This window comes from Henckelia pumila, chromosome 4 (assembly GCF_033568475.1).
Source record: "Henckelia pumila isolate YLH828 chromosome 4, ASM3356847v2, whole genome shotgun sequence".
Lineage (NCBI taxonomy): Eukaryota > Viridiplantae > Streptophyta > Magnoliopsida > Lamiales > Gesneriaceae > Henckelia > Henckelia pumila.
In genome coordinates, this window is record NC_133123.1 from 38,782,909 (window position 1) to 38,798,500 (window position 15,592).

The following is a 15,592-nucleotide window of genomic DNA, read 5'->3' on the forward strand; positions in this document are numbered from 1 at the left end:
CTAGTGATGCCATTTGGTTTGACTAATGCGCCGGCTATATTCATGGATCTGATGAACCATGTCTTCAGGGAGTATTTGGACAAGTTTGTCATGGTCTTCATTGACGACATCTTGGTGTATTCGCGTAATACGGAAGAGCATGTTTCTCACTTGCGGTTGGTACTGCAGACTCTTCGAGATGAGCAGTTGTACGCCAAGCTGAGCAAGTGTGAGTTCTGGATGGATAGAGTGGTCTTTCTTGGCCATATCATATCCAGGGAGGGGATTTCTGTTGATCCAAGTAAGATTGAAGCGGTACTTAATTGGTCGCGTTCGATGACAGTTGCTGAGATCCGTAGTTTTTTGGGTCTAGCAGGGTATTATCGTCGCTTCATTCTGAACTTCTCTCAGTTAGCTCGACCTTTGACGCAACTTACCTGCAAGGGTGTTGATTTCGAGTGGTCCTCCGAGTGTGAGGAGAATTTCTGTGAGCTTCGACGGCGGTTGACTTCTGCGCCGGTGTTGGCATTACCGTCAGGATCTGGAGGGTATGTGGTGTACACGGATGCTTCTGTTCAGGAGTTAGGTTGTGTCCTGACTCAGAATGGGCATGTGATCGCATACGCTTCTAGACAGCTGAAGCTTCATGAGGACAACTATCCAGTCCATGATTTGGAGTTAGCAGCCATTGTGTTCGCTTTGAAGATCTGGCGTCATTATCTGTATGGCAAGAAATTTGAGATCTTCACTGACCATAAGAGTCTCAAGTATTTGTTCACTCAGGCGGAGTTGAACATGAGGCAGAGACATTGGATGGACTTGCTTAAGGACTATGATTGCGAGGTAAAGTACCATCCGGGAGCTGCTAATCTCACCGCTGATGCCTTGAGTCGCAAGGTGCGACTATCCGCACTTCAGACTTGTTCGATGCCTAATGCGATTAGTGACTGTTGTACTTCAGGTTATACCTTCAAGCATAAGAAAGGTATGCAGAGTATCCAGATGTTTGCAATATTATCTGAGCCAGCTTTGTATTCGCGGATCCGAGATGCTCAGATGTCTGATTCGAAGACCCAGCGTTTAGCTCGTCTAGCTAACGAGGGTAACTCGTCTGGATTTCATTATCAGTCAGATGGCTTTCTGTGTTTGTTTGGTAGGCTTGTGATTCCGCAGGATGAAGAGTTGCGAGAGGAGATTTTGTCTCAGGCACATCGCACTAAGTTGAGTATTCATCCTGGGAGCAACAAGATGTACAAGGATCTACGTACTCGTTTCTGGTGGAAGGGAATGAAACGCAGTGTTTATCAGTTTGTTTCGAGATGTTTGGTGTGTCAACAGGTCAAGGAAGAGCACCGACGACCTGGAGGATTTCTTCACAGTCTGCCTATTCCTGAATGGAAATGGGAGTTTATCACAATGGACTTTGTGACCCATTTGTTGTTATCCCCGAGGAACTGTGATGCTATCTGGGTTATGGTGGACCGACTCACCAAGTCAGCGCATTTCATTGCCTATAGCCGGGAGTACAATGTGGATCATATGGCTCAGTTGTACATTCAAGAGATCGTTCGACTTCATGGAGTGCCTGTGAGCATTGTCAGCGATCGGGACCCCAGGTTTACTTCTAGATTCTGGGGGAGTGTTCAGCGTGCGATGGGTACTACTCTCAGTTTGAGTACTGCCTATCATCCGGAGACTGATGGTCAGTCGGAGCGCACTATCCGTACTTTGGAGGATATGCTTAGAGCGTGCGTCATGGATTTTGGTTCGGCCTGGCAGGATCATTTGCCATTGATCGAGTTCGCATACAACAACAGCTATCATACTAATATTGGGATGATACCTTTTGAGGCGTTGTACGGGTGACGTTGTTGTACTCCACTCTTCTGGGAAGAAGTGGGGGAGAGACAGGCTGAGGGACCGGAGTTTATCCCGCAGGCGATAGACATTGTTGATCAAATCAAGAAACGGATTAAGACTGCACAGGATCGTCAGGCCAACTATGCTAATACCAAGCGTAGGCCATTGCAGTTCGATGTCGGGGAGAAAGTGTTTCTGAGAGTGTCACCTTTCCGCAAGATTCTCAGATTTGGCCTTAAGGGCAAGTTGTCTCCCAGGTTTATCGGTCCGTTTGAGATCTTGGAGAGCATTGACGATTTGGCTTATCGACTAGCTTTACCACCGCATCTATCCAGTATTCACGACGTGTTCCACGTATCTCTGTTGCGACGGTATGTGGCGGATGAATCTCATATTCTGCAGGCGGTCTGAGGTTCAGGTGAACAAGGATTTGACCTATGCTCAGAAACCCATTCGTATCCTGGATTATAAGGATAAGGTTTTACGGAACAAAGTCATTCCTTTGGTTTTAGTTCAGTGGCAGCGCCGAGGCACTGAGGAAGCTACTTGGGAGCTTGAGGACAGGATGCGTGAAAACCATCATGAGTTGTTTTGATTTCATTCTTAAGTTGTATTCAGTTGCAAACTCTGTAAACGTTTGATTTGAATAAAGAATGTTTCTGATTTCTGTATTACATTCAATACTTAAGATCTGATTTCGAGGACGAAATATCATAAGTGGGGGAGAATGTAGTAGCCCGTAACCAAAATCAGTAATTAATGAATTAATCATAATTACTTGGATAGAGTTCGGAAGCTCCGAAGGTAGGTTCGGAAGTTCCGAACAGGATCAGAAGCTCCGATGGTATTACGTCAGGCATGACGTGTGGCAAGATCGAAAGCTCCGATCACCCCTATCCGAAGTCAACAATTGATATTTTGACACGTGGCAGATCAGGATCTTCGGAAGCTCCGATGGCAGGATCGGACGTTCCGATTGAGGTTCGGACATTCCGATCGAGGATCGGAAGCTCCGATCGTTGTCTATAAATAGAAGGCCGAGAATTCATTTTCAATTGCCAATTTCGGATTTCCTCTCTACTCTAGTCGCATTCGAGTTGTTCTAGCCTTCCTAGGCTTGACCCGGGAGTCATCGAGGCGTTCGATAGTCGTAGCAGAGTTGTGCCCAAATTCTGGAGGCATCGACATCAAAGGGCTAACGACGGACGAAGGTATAGCTTTTGCTTCCTATAAATATTTAGGAGTATGCAATAGCTTAGTTAAGGCTTTTAGAGCACTTTAATGATAGTAGTATCATTTGGCAGTGTAGAGCAGACTATAGGCGTGGACCTAGAGTTGGTAGAGCTTGCACTGTTTTGAGGTACGAAAGTACTGTTCGAGATATCCTGACTGAGTATGCATGTATTATGTGACTGCATGGTTTATATGTCATTAATTTATGCTGCATTCATTTGCATACTGATCTATCTCCTTTGAGATGTCTGTTAGTAGGGTTTTTCCCTATCCTGTTAGTGGTTGGACTTCCATCGATTTGGGTCCGGCATATCCACTTGTATTATGGTATGGGAGCCACCTCCTGAAGCGACGGCACAACGTGCTACATACCAGGGCCCGGTCTATCTCTGTTATCTGATCCTTGACCTCGAGTTTATAGGGAGTTCACTTTGCATGCATGTATACTCATACTCTCATACTGAGCGTCTTATGCTCACGTCTCGTACTCTGTGTTTCTGGGCACCCTATTCCATGGGGCAGGTTTGCGATTGGACGAGGCGGGTGGATCCAAGAGGGGCTAGTAAGTGGTTGACCAGCTGGAGCTTCGTATAAGTTTTATTTCTGTTGTTTTGAGGTTGATACAGCTATTCGATTTGGTTGTATATTATTTGGATAAATTACAGATTCCTTTGCTTGGGATTGTTTAATGTTTATGGTTTCCGCAGTTTTATTCTGATATCTGTTTAATTAAGTTAATTGCATGCCTAAGTTCTGTTAGTAGGTGATCTGGGTAAGGGTCACTACATTTCGCCTAGTGCTAGCATACTCATTATAGTTTCTCAAAGTCTAGAGGAGTGGGATACGTGGCACCACCTCAATTGGGAGAGTAGATGAGTCGTCACGTGATCTCATCCTCGGGATCCCAAAAGCACAACAGCAATCCCTCGTTTATCAGATTTGATATCCCGGTTTAAAGACATGAATTTCATTTCATTGTTATTGATTACGTTGTTGTCTTGAAAGCATGTTTATTGTTGTATTGCTTGATATGTTGCTTTTACTGGGATTATCATTCTCACCGGTTATCCGGCTGTTGCTTTGTTTTGTATGTGTACTTGGCAACAGGTGGGTCAGGAACAAGTCAAAAGAGGCATGGTTAGCTTCGAGGGAAAGATGTAGAAGTGAGACTCGGTTTAGAAGTCGATTTCAACATGTCAATATATTTATGTTAGAACATGTCTAGCTATCGAACTTCATCGTTATATTGTTGTTGCATGTTCCCGACTTTGGTTTGGTTGTTGAACTCCAGAACTCATGTTTTAATTTTAGGAATCAAGTTTGTAACGCATGTTTATGTTTTTGAAATATTGTAGGGCTTGATGTTCTTGATTTTGGCAATTTCTAGCACCGGAGCAGCCAGGGAGGCGCGCCCGCGCATCCTAGCGCGCGCCTGCGTGCCTGCGCCCCTTCCCGGGCAGGGCGTCATGCGCGGTCGCGCCTCGGAAGGGCTTGGCCGCGCATGAGCCAGGGCACCGTGCGCGGCCGCGCCTGATGAGGCGCGGCCGCGCGGGCCCTGTTAGAAAAAAAAATGTGTTGGCTTTTAATGCTTGCTTATTTTTAATTACTCCTTTAATTGATGTTTAGAACCGAGGTCTGACATTAAGTGGTATCAGAGCGTTAAGATTCTTGGTCGAACTAGAGTGAGCGGGGTAGATCGAGTCTGCATGTATTGGCTCCTCGCTTGTGTTGAATTATTTAACGGTGTACTTAATTCCATGCGAGCATGCTTTATTATTGAGAATTATTGAATTACATGGTTATGTGATTTAATTTATAAAGCATGATCTACTTGAGATATAATTGTTTCTGTTATCGACTGGTATCCGGTATTCCAAGCGGTTGTAAGGGCACTGATTGTAGCGATTGAGATATCTCGTGTCCTAACCTTTGATTATCAGATGGGTCCTTGTCGAGTGATAAACAGAAACATACCGCCAGTTATCCCTACAACTGAGCAAGCTAGTACTTAAACGGTTGAGTTGGATGCTACAGCGACGCCTATGGAAACCTTGCTGAAGAGGTTTCAGTCGTTCAATCCGCCGTTGTTGTTGGGTTCAGAAAATCCAGTTGACTGTGAGAGTTGGTTGGATGATATTGATCAGCTGTTCGATTCCATTGATTACACAGATGACCGCAGAATCAGGTTAGTCATTCATCAGCTACGTGGGGTTGCTAAGAGCTGGTGGATCATGACAAAGAAAGCAATGGAGAGTAGAGGTACGGAAGTTACTTGGACTCTTTTTAAATCTGAATTTTATAAGCGATTTTTCACTATCTCGTATCGCAAAGATAAGGGAGCAGAGTTTGCCAATCTGAGGCAAGGGAATCTGAACATCGAAGAGTACGTAGCCAAGTTTGATAGTCTGTTGCGTTTTGCACCGCTAATTGCCGGAGATGAGGAAGCAAAGGCCGATCAGTTTATCAATGGTTTGAACCCCGATGTCTTCACGTTGGTGAACACCAACAGGCCTAACAACTTTGCGGATGCCATGAATCACGCAAAGGGAGCAGAAGCAGGCTGGTGGAGGCAAAGAGGTAATCAAGTGGCACCTCAGCAGCAGAGGCAGTATCAGAATCAACCATCTCAATATCAGAATCAGCCACCTCAGCATCAGAACCAGCAGCAGAGGTATGAAGGTGGAAGCAGTGGGGGAAACAGAAGGGATCAGTTTAAGGCAAGAGGGAAACAGTTTAAGAGGCAGGGGAACAGTTCTTCTAGTTCCAGTGGTTCGAAGCAATTCGATTCAGGATAGAGTTCTGGATCATCATCCTTGTACTACAGCAAGTGTGGGGGAAGACACTCACCGGATCAGTGTGTGGGAGTCTTCGATAATTGTAACACCTGTCAGCAACCGGGACACTTCTCTAAGGTGTGCCCTCAGCGTTTTAGAGATCGAGCTCAGAGTGGGAGTTCATCTCGACCTACAGCTCAGCCTGAGAGATAGTCTTCTGCAGTTCACTCTTTCCAACCCCAGCAGCAGAACAGACAGGGAGGTAACCCTACTGCAAACCAGCCCCCAAGATAGCAGGCACGAGTTTTCGCCTTGATAGAGGATCAGGCTCAGGCAGCACCTGATGATGTTATAGCAGGTAACTGTTCAATTTTTGGTCATTCTGCTCATGTTTTGATAGATACAGGTGCTTTCCATTCCTTTATCTCTGAGAAATTTGTGTTATTGCATGCTTTGCCTACTGAGTTGTTGCCTACAGTAGTAGCTGTTACTTCACCTTTGGGTGGAGGAATTGTTTCTGTCAGATTAGTCAGGAACTGTGAACTGTGTTTTGAAGGAAATATGTTAGAATTCGACTGTATTGTACTTAGACTGTCAGATTTTGATTGTATTGTCGGTATAGATGCTTTAACCAAGTACAGGGCAACCGTCGATTGTTTTCTGAAAGTTGTCAGGTTCAGACCTGAAATGGCAGACGAGTGGAAATTCTTTGGTAAGGGTTCTCGATCTAGAATTCCTTTGATTTCAGTGTTATCTATGACTCGTTTGCTACAGAAAGGTGCAGAAGGATTTTTGGTGTATTCAGTTGATGTACTGAAATCTAGCCCAGCTTTGGTAGATTTACCGGTGGTTAGAGAATTTGCTGATGTGTTCCCGGAAGATGTTCCTGGTTTGCCACCTATTCGAGAAATCGAATTCAGTATTGACTTAGTGCCAGGTACTCAACCTATTTCAAAAGCTCCTTATCGTATGTCACTTATTGAATTGAGAGAGTTGAAGGAGCAGCTTGAGGATTTGATTGCCAAGGGATACATCAAACCTAGTGTATCGCCTTGGGGTGCTCCTGTGCTTTTTGTTCGGAAGAAGGATGGTTCTATGTGGCTCTGTATCGACTACCGCCAATTGAATCAGGCTACAGTTAAGAACATGTATCCTTTACCCCGAATAGATGACCTTTTTGATCAACTGCAGGGTTCTTCTGTCTACTCTAAGATTGATCTGAGGTCAGGTTATCACCAGTTGAGAGTGCGAGAGGAAGACGTTCCTAAGACCGCATTCAGAATGAGGTATGGTCATTTCGAGTTTATAGTCATGCCGTTCGGTTTGACTAACGCTCCAGCGGTTTTTATGGGTTTGATGAACCGTATCTTTCAGCGTTATTTAGATGAGTTCGTCATTATCTTTATCGATGATATTCTTATCTACTCGAAGAACCGTACTGACCATGCAGAGCACTTGAGAACCGTATTGCAGATTTTGCGAGTTTAGCAGTTGTTTGCCAAGCTGTCTAAGTGTGAATTCTGGTTAGATCGAGTTGTCTTTCTCGGTCATATTATTTCTGAAGATGGGATTTCTGTCGATCCCAGCAAGATTGAAGCAGTTATGAATTGGCCTAGACCTACTTCAGTGCCGGATATCCGAAGCTTCATGGGTTTAGCTGGTTATTACCTTCATTTCATCGAGGGTTTCTCGTCTATTGCCAAGCCAATTATCCAACTGACTCAGAAGAACGCGCCTTTTGTTTGGACTCCAGATTGTGAGGCTAGCTTTGTTGATCTGAAGAGGAGACTGACCAGTGCTCCAATTCTTTCTATTCCGAAGGGTACTGAGGGTTTCATAGTCTATTGTGATGCTTCTAACCGAGGCTTGGGTTGTGTTCTTATGCAGCATAAACATGTGATAACGTATGCATCGAGGTAGCTGAAACCGCACGAGACTCGCTATCCGGTTCATGATCTAGAACTAGCTGCGATTGTATTTGCTCTAAAGATCTGGCGTCACTATCTTTATGGTGAGTCTTTTGAGATCTTTTCTGATCATAAGAGTCTTAAGTACTTGTTTTCACAGGCAGAGCTGAATATGAGACAGAGAAGATGGCTGGACTTGTTGAAGGATTTCGACTGCGAAATCAAGTATTATCCGAAAAAGTCGAATGCAGTTGCAGATGCCTTGAGCCGAAAGCTATGTTCTTTATCTCTTTCTACTATTGGTGTTTCTCAGATGATCGATGATTGTTGCACTTCTGGTTTAGAGTTTGAAACAGATAGGGAGGCTATCAGAGTGTTTGCTATTCAAGCCGAGCCAGAGTTGTTTGTTGCAATCAGAGAAGCACAGAAGTCTGAGCCGAGCATTCAGATTTCAGTAGAGAAAGTTAGATCGGGACATCAGTCTGAATTCTAGGTTAGAGATGATGTTTTGTTTGTGAATAACCGTGTTGTTGTGCCTGATATTTCAGAGTTGAGACAGCGTATTCTTCGAGAGGCTCATTGCAGTCGGTTTAGTATTCATCCTGGAGGTCGTAAGATGTACAACGTGTTGGAAAACTGTGTTCAGATCAATTAGAATTGATACCCGGTGCAGCGGAAGTTTAAAAATTTATTTTATTAATATGGAACGATTCCATATCTGGGTATCAAAACTTTTACGATTAAATTGTGTAAGTAAAATAAATAATCACAATTAAATATTTTACCTTAAAATCTCGAAGCGAGATTATGGACACCAACAGAATTTAATCTGCTCTTGTTGTATATCCCCGGAACTGATGAACGAACGTTTCTTCAATCAGGTCCACGAATAGAAAACAAAACCCTCTGATTGACTGCACTAGAAATCAATCAGAAGTTTGCGTAGAGAATAAATAGATATGATCTGTTAATTCAGATTGTAATTTTTCATAAAAATCACAAGCCGAATTTTCTCCGAAAGGGACAGAGGATTTCGAAAATCCCCTTCAAATATTTAGAGTGTAATTTCGAAAATTATAAGACACAATGTGTTTGATTTTCGAACCCAACACCTCTATTTATAGATAATTTCTAGTTATAATTGTATCAGGACTCTAACTCCTTAAAGCCCACAATCCATAACTTAAGCCCAACAAGCCAAGCTCGTTGTTATAGAAATTAATATAAAATTCATCGTGACTCCGATTGATAAACTGATTTCACCAATGTGCACAAAAACCATTTCTGCATCTTTTAGAATCAAGATAATTTTTCTGAATCCGAATTCAGTGATTTCCAAAAATGCCCATCCCTATGTCATTTTAGGAAATCTCACTCCCTTTAGTTAAGAAGTCCAACTTCTCTTTCATTAAATTTAACTCTTTAAATTTAACTATCTCTACGGGGTTTTAGTAATCCATTACTTGTGTAACCCTCAATGGTTCAGGAATACAGCTATCCGTGGGCTCACAACTCCTTGTGACTCGGAACAATAATTTCCGACTTACCCATCGAATAATGGTAAGAGCGCCTAGAAATATCGCCCCATGATTCCCTAGGTATTACTGATAGTGCCTGCAAGAACCAGTATATTTTGGTTAGCGTACAGTACGGTCCCTTCATCCATATATCCCGATCGAATCAACAACCATTGGTATATCGAGAGTCGTTTGAGATTCGATAACTAAGCATAACATCTTGGAGATCTATTAGTGACATCGCATGTGTTACTAGGATAACCCATTAACCTAAAACACATCATGTACTCTGGCCAGAGATTCGTCACACTAATATCTCCTCAGATCGCATAGGATATCCACACTCGCAAGTATGTGGTGAATCCTTGACAATAAAGCATCGACTCCTATATGTGTCGTAACTGTACCCAATCTCGACACCTGATGACCCCAATAGAGTCGGTAAATGAGTCAAAGTACAGTACTAGCATATAGAGTCTCAATGATGTTTCAAGTAATAAGGACTAATGGTGTACAACCAAAACCGCAGACTTTATCCACTCGATAAGTGATAACCACTTGAAAAGTTCGAATAGGGTAGTTCGATCATTCATCATATGAATATCCATTTGCATGCTTTGAACATCTCTATGTTCCATACCAATGAAACGTGGTACTCGGCATCGCAAATGCTAGTCTCAATCTCGAGCGATCCTTATCCCTCTTTTTTTTGCGGACGGCTCAATTGACTAGGAACAGTTTAGAATATACAGTGACCATAAGATGTGTTTCATGATAGCCATCCCCATGTGCTACCACATCATACATACACTATAGTATATTCAAGGTCTTTATCAAAACAACAATATTATATCATAATATAACAATATGAAGAAAGATAAAGTCAATACCATTATAAAAGTGTAAATTATATTAAACAAAAGATTGTTTTACATAGAGTCATAAAAGCCCTTAGCCACAAGTTGGCTAACCGGGCACCCACTCTTTCAATCTCCCACTTGCCCTAAAGCCAACTAGTCATACTACGTAATCCCATTGCTTCGCGATGTTTGTCAAACAATAGTCCTGGCAAGGGCTTAGTAAGCGGATCAGCGATATTGTCTGTAGAGGCCACTCTCTCTACACTGATGTCTCCTCTTTCCACAATCTCCCGGATGATGTGGTATTTTCTCAGTACGTTTTTGGACTTCTGATGAGACCTTGGCTCCTTTGCCTGAGCAACGGCACCCGTGTTGTCACAGTACACCGGGACTGGACCAACAACTTCAGGAATTACACCCAACTCTTGGATGAATTTCCTTATCCAAACCGCCTCTTTAGCAGCAGCTGATGCTGCAATGTATTCTGCCTCAGTGGTGGAATCCGCTGTGGCGTCTTGCTTGGAACTCTTTCAAGAGACAGCACCGCCATTGAGCACGAATACAAATCCAGAGGTTGATTTCGAGTCATCCACGTCACATTGAAAGCTAGAGTCGGTGTAGCCTTCCAACTTCAATTCTCTTCCTCCATAAACCATGAACACATTCTTAGTCCTTCGCAAGTACTTAAGAATATCCTTCACGGCTTTCCAATGCATTTGATCGGGATTGGCTTGATATCTGCTCGTGACGCTCAGAGCATAGGCCACATCCGGTCTGGTAGATATCATCCCATACATGATTCTATCAATGACTGATGCATATGGTATGTGTGTCATCTTCTCTATCTCTTCTTCAGTCTTGGGACACATAGACTTGGATAAAGAAACTCCATGACACATAGGTAGATGTCCTCTCTTGGACCCATCCATTGAAAACCTTTTCAATATGGTTTCGATGTAGGTTGATTGAGTAAGTCCTATCATTCTCTTAGATCTATCTCTATAGATCTGTATCCCAAGAATATAGGAGGCCTCACTCAAATCCTTCATCGAGAATCTACTTGATAACCATATCTTTGTTGACTGCAACATCCCTACGTCATTTCCCATGAGTAGAATGTCATCAACATAAAGTACTAAGAATGTTACCGCATCCTTAACTACTTTCTTGTACACGCATGGTTCCTTCGGGTTTTTGATGAAACCAAAATCCTTTATTGTTTCATCAAATTTCTAGTTCCAACTTCTTGATGCTTGTTTGAGACCATAGATTGATCTCTGAAGCTTGCATACCTTATGCTCGCTTCCCATGGATGTGTATCCCTCAGGCTGCGTCATATAGATCTCTTCCTTAATGTTTCCATTAAGAAATGCAGTCTTTACATCCATTTGCCATATCTCATAGTCATACCATGCTGCTATGGCAATAAGGATTCTTATGGACTTGAACATTGCGACTGGCGAAAAGGTTTCATCATAGTCAACTCCTTGTCTTTGAGTATAACCTTTTGCCACCAATCGTGCCTTGTAGGTCAATACCTTTCCATCAGGCCCAAGCTTTCTCTTGTAGATCCATTTGCACCCAATTGGAACAATTCCATCGGGAGGATCAACTAAAGACCAAACTTGGTTAGAATGCATCGAATCTATTTCCGATTGCATAGCTTCAAGCCATAAATTCGAATCCGCATCAGAAATTGCTTCCTTGAAGTTTCTTGGATCACATCCAATGATGGGTTCACTTTGATCCCCTTCAAGAAGAAGACCATATCTAATAGGAGGCCTAGAAGTCCTCTCGGATCTCCTAGTAATAGGCGTGTCTTGTGATGATTCTTGAGGTGTAGGATCGCTATTTTGTAATTCTTCTCGAATTTCTTCGAGTTCCATCATCTTGCCTTTCTTATCCAATAAGAACTCCTTCTCCAAGAAGGTGGCATTCCTTGAAACAAAAACTTTTGTTTCAGCAGGATGATAGAAATAATATCCGATTGAATTCTTCGGATACCCTACAAAATAACATAAAGTGGATCGACTATCCAATTTATCTCCCACTGTTTGCTTCACGTAAGCAGGACATCCCCAAATCCTCAAGTACGAATACTTAGGAGCTTTGCCATTCCATAACTCATATGGTGTTTTATTTACTGCTTTAGTGTGGACGTTTTTTAACAACAATACCACCGTTTCAAGTGCGTAGCCCCAAAACGAAGGTGGGAGCTCAGTGAAGCTCATCATGGATCGAACCATGTCCAACAAAGTTCGATTGCGACGCTCCGAAACACCATTAAGCTGAGGTGTCATAGGAGGAGTCCACTGAGAGAGAATCTCATTCTCTTTTAGATAGTCCAAAAACTCGGTACTTAAGTATTCTCCACCTCGATCCGATCGAAGTGCCTTAATACTTTTACCTAGTTTGTTTTCTACTTTAGCCTTGAATTCTTTGAACTTTTCAAATGCTTCAGACTTATATTTCATTAAATATAAATACCCATACCTAGAATGATCATCAGTAAAGGTAATGAAGTAGGTGTTGCCACATTTAGTACCAATCCTAAATGGACCGCAAACATCTGTATGTATCAAATCCAACAGATTTTGACTACGCTCAGGTTTTCCTTTGAAAGGAGATTTAGTCATTTTTCTCTTTAGGCAGGACTCACAAGTAGGTAGAGAGTTAATATCAGACGTATCAAACATGCCCTCTCCCACTAGCTTGTTCATCCTCCTTGAGGAAATATGACCTAGCCTAGCATGCCAAAGGTTTGCCGGGTTTTGACTATCGTCCTTCCTTTTAATTGTTGTTACCGGTTTATCAACATAATTAATTGGAACGTCTTTTAATTTTAAGCTATATAGATCGTTTTCAAGTTGTCCATTTTCAATCAAACATTCATTCTTGTAAATATTGCAAATTCCATTTACAAAATTGCAAGAAAAACCATCTCTATCAAGCATAGAAATAGATATAATGTTTTTGACCAAATCCGGAACATATAAAACATCTCTCAAAAATAACTTAAAATTGTTCTGCAAAACTAAATAAATGTCTCCTATAGCTTTGGCTTTGACTCTAGAACCATTCCCGAGCCTTAGCTGGGTCTCACCCATCCTTAGCTTACGAATTCTTGTCATCACCTGCAAATCATTGCAAATGTGAGATCCACATCCGGTATCCAATACCCAAGAAGAAGTATTAAGCGAAACATTTATTTCAATGTAAAACATACCCTTTGCAGTTCGCAACTGTTCGAGGTATTCCTTGCAGTTACGTTTCCAATGACCGGATTTCTTGCAGTAATGGCAAACGTTTTCATCTTTTATTCCAATTGAAGCCTTAGCCTTTCCCTTCTTATTTGGTACAATCTTCTTGGGCGGGGAAGAATGTTTCTTACCCTTTCCACTTGGTCCTTTCTTAGAGTTAGAAAAGGAGCCAACCAAGAGTACCGATTTATCCTTATTTAGTGTGGCTTCATAAGTCACAAGCATATTGACCATCTCTTCAAGGGTGGCCTCTATCTTGTTCATATTGAAGTTCATCACAAAGCCGTCAAACGATGAAGGAAGTGAAAGAAGCAACAAGTCCACATTGAGTTCATGCTCTAATGTCAGTTCGAGTTTTACCAACTTTTCAATGAGCCCAATCATGTGTACCCCATGCTCACGGACCGAAGTCCCATCTCGCATGCGACATGTCATGAGCTCTTTGACAGTCGCAAATTTCTCGGCCCTTGACTGAGCTCCAAAAAGTTCCTTGAGTGCGCTGTGAATGTCAGCAGCATTCACCGCATCCTCAAATCGCCTCTGAAGTTCATCAGACATTGATGCTAGCATATAACTGTTTGCCTTGACATCATGGTCCCACCAATCGTCAAGCTTTTTCAACTCTTCCGGACTAGTGTTAGCCGGGGCTTCCTTCGGAGGACGCTTCTCTAACACGTAGAAAGCCTTCTCCGAATTTAGAATGATTTTTAACTTACGGAACCATTTCGTATAGTTAGTGCCAGTCAACTTGTTTTGATCGAGAATTGAGAGTAGTGGATTACGCGAATTCATAGTAATGAAATACTGAAAAGGAAACAGACAATAATCAGTGATTTGTTTAATTAATTTACTAAGACATAAAATATGGCAAATTTCATTTTATGAATTACACTCCCACTATTTTGACGATTTCACTACCCTCTAGTGAAAACGAGAAACATTTTCTTTAGTGGGAACATGGAGTCCAATTGACAAACTATGGTCCCGAATAATATCATCCAACCATAATTTTCAAAAGGTAGAGCCCAATTGCTTCCAAAGCAACCTCCATGTTTTTACCTCATGTCCAATAAGGGCCCAATAATATGACGCCGTTTATTGTGACATGTCAAGATTACCCATTAATATTAAGTTGTGATGGACGGTCGCCATGTGGATCCCCAATAATATGAGCCAATCCCATGAGAGTTCCACCCAACTTACAACATGTGTCGATCCAATGTACAGCTTTCCGACGAACGGCCCCCCCCCCCCCCCCCCCCCAATAATATGAGCCGGACCGTATCCGCGGATAGTATCACATACATTGATCGTTGATGGAAGGTAGGAATATTTAAACAATATTTAAAATTCCCTTTTGTTTATCTTGATATCAATTTTAAATCATATTTAAAATGAGGGATTTTATTTTTGAAAATTTGTCTCATCATGCAAATATATGTATGCTTGCGGGATTCATACAATTTAGTCTAAACATGCATACATCAATAATATCATATATTATTAAAGGATGATCGATCCCATTAACTATTCGATCCGTGGTTGCCAATCATGAGTCTAAATCCAATCCTAGGTGTTATGCAAGTATGCAATGCAATCCTATTACATTGTGGTTCCAATTTACATTTCTTCGGTCTTCATTGTCTGCTGGGCCCACCATTTCTTCAAATCTTTGTTTCCCACTAAGTCTAATAAATTTACAATAAATTTCGATGACAAATATGGGATACATTTTTAGGAGTGGGAACGGGCCATAAACCAGGCCCACTTTTATTACATATGACAATCATATTAGGCTATAAACCAAGCCCATTAATAAACACCAACAACAATAAGACAAATGTAAATCACCTAACATACACCTAAAACATTGGTCATGGCAATCGATCATTCTTTATCCATTAATTAATTCAATAATTAAATAATTGGATAAACATGCAATGACATCATAATTTAAAAGATAAAATCATATTTTATCTTATCCATCCATAAGATCATATCTTATCATCAATTGTACCAAAATAATTAATTTTATAAAATTTAATTTAACGGATAAAATTTATAAATTTTCCAAAAATTCAAATTTATCCAAAAATCAAATTTAAAAATTTCGGACTCGAACAATTCGATCCGATGCCTCGTGATCTAATCAAAAACAATTTTCGATCGGATCAAACACAAGAATTTCAAAAATTCAAAATT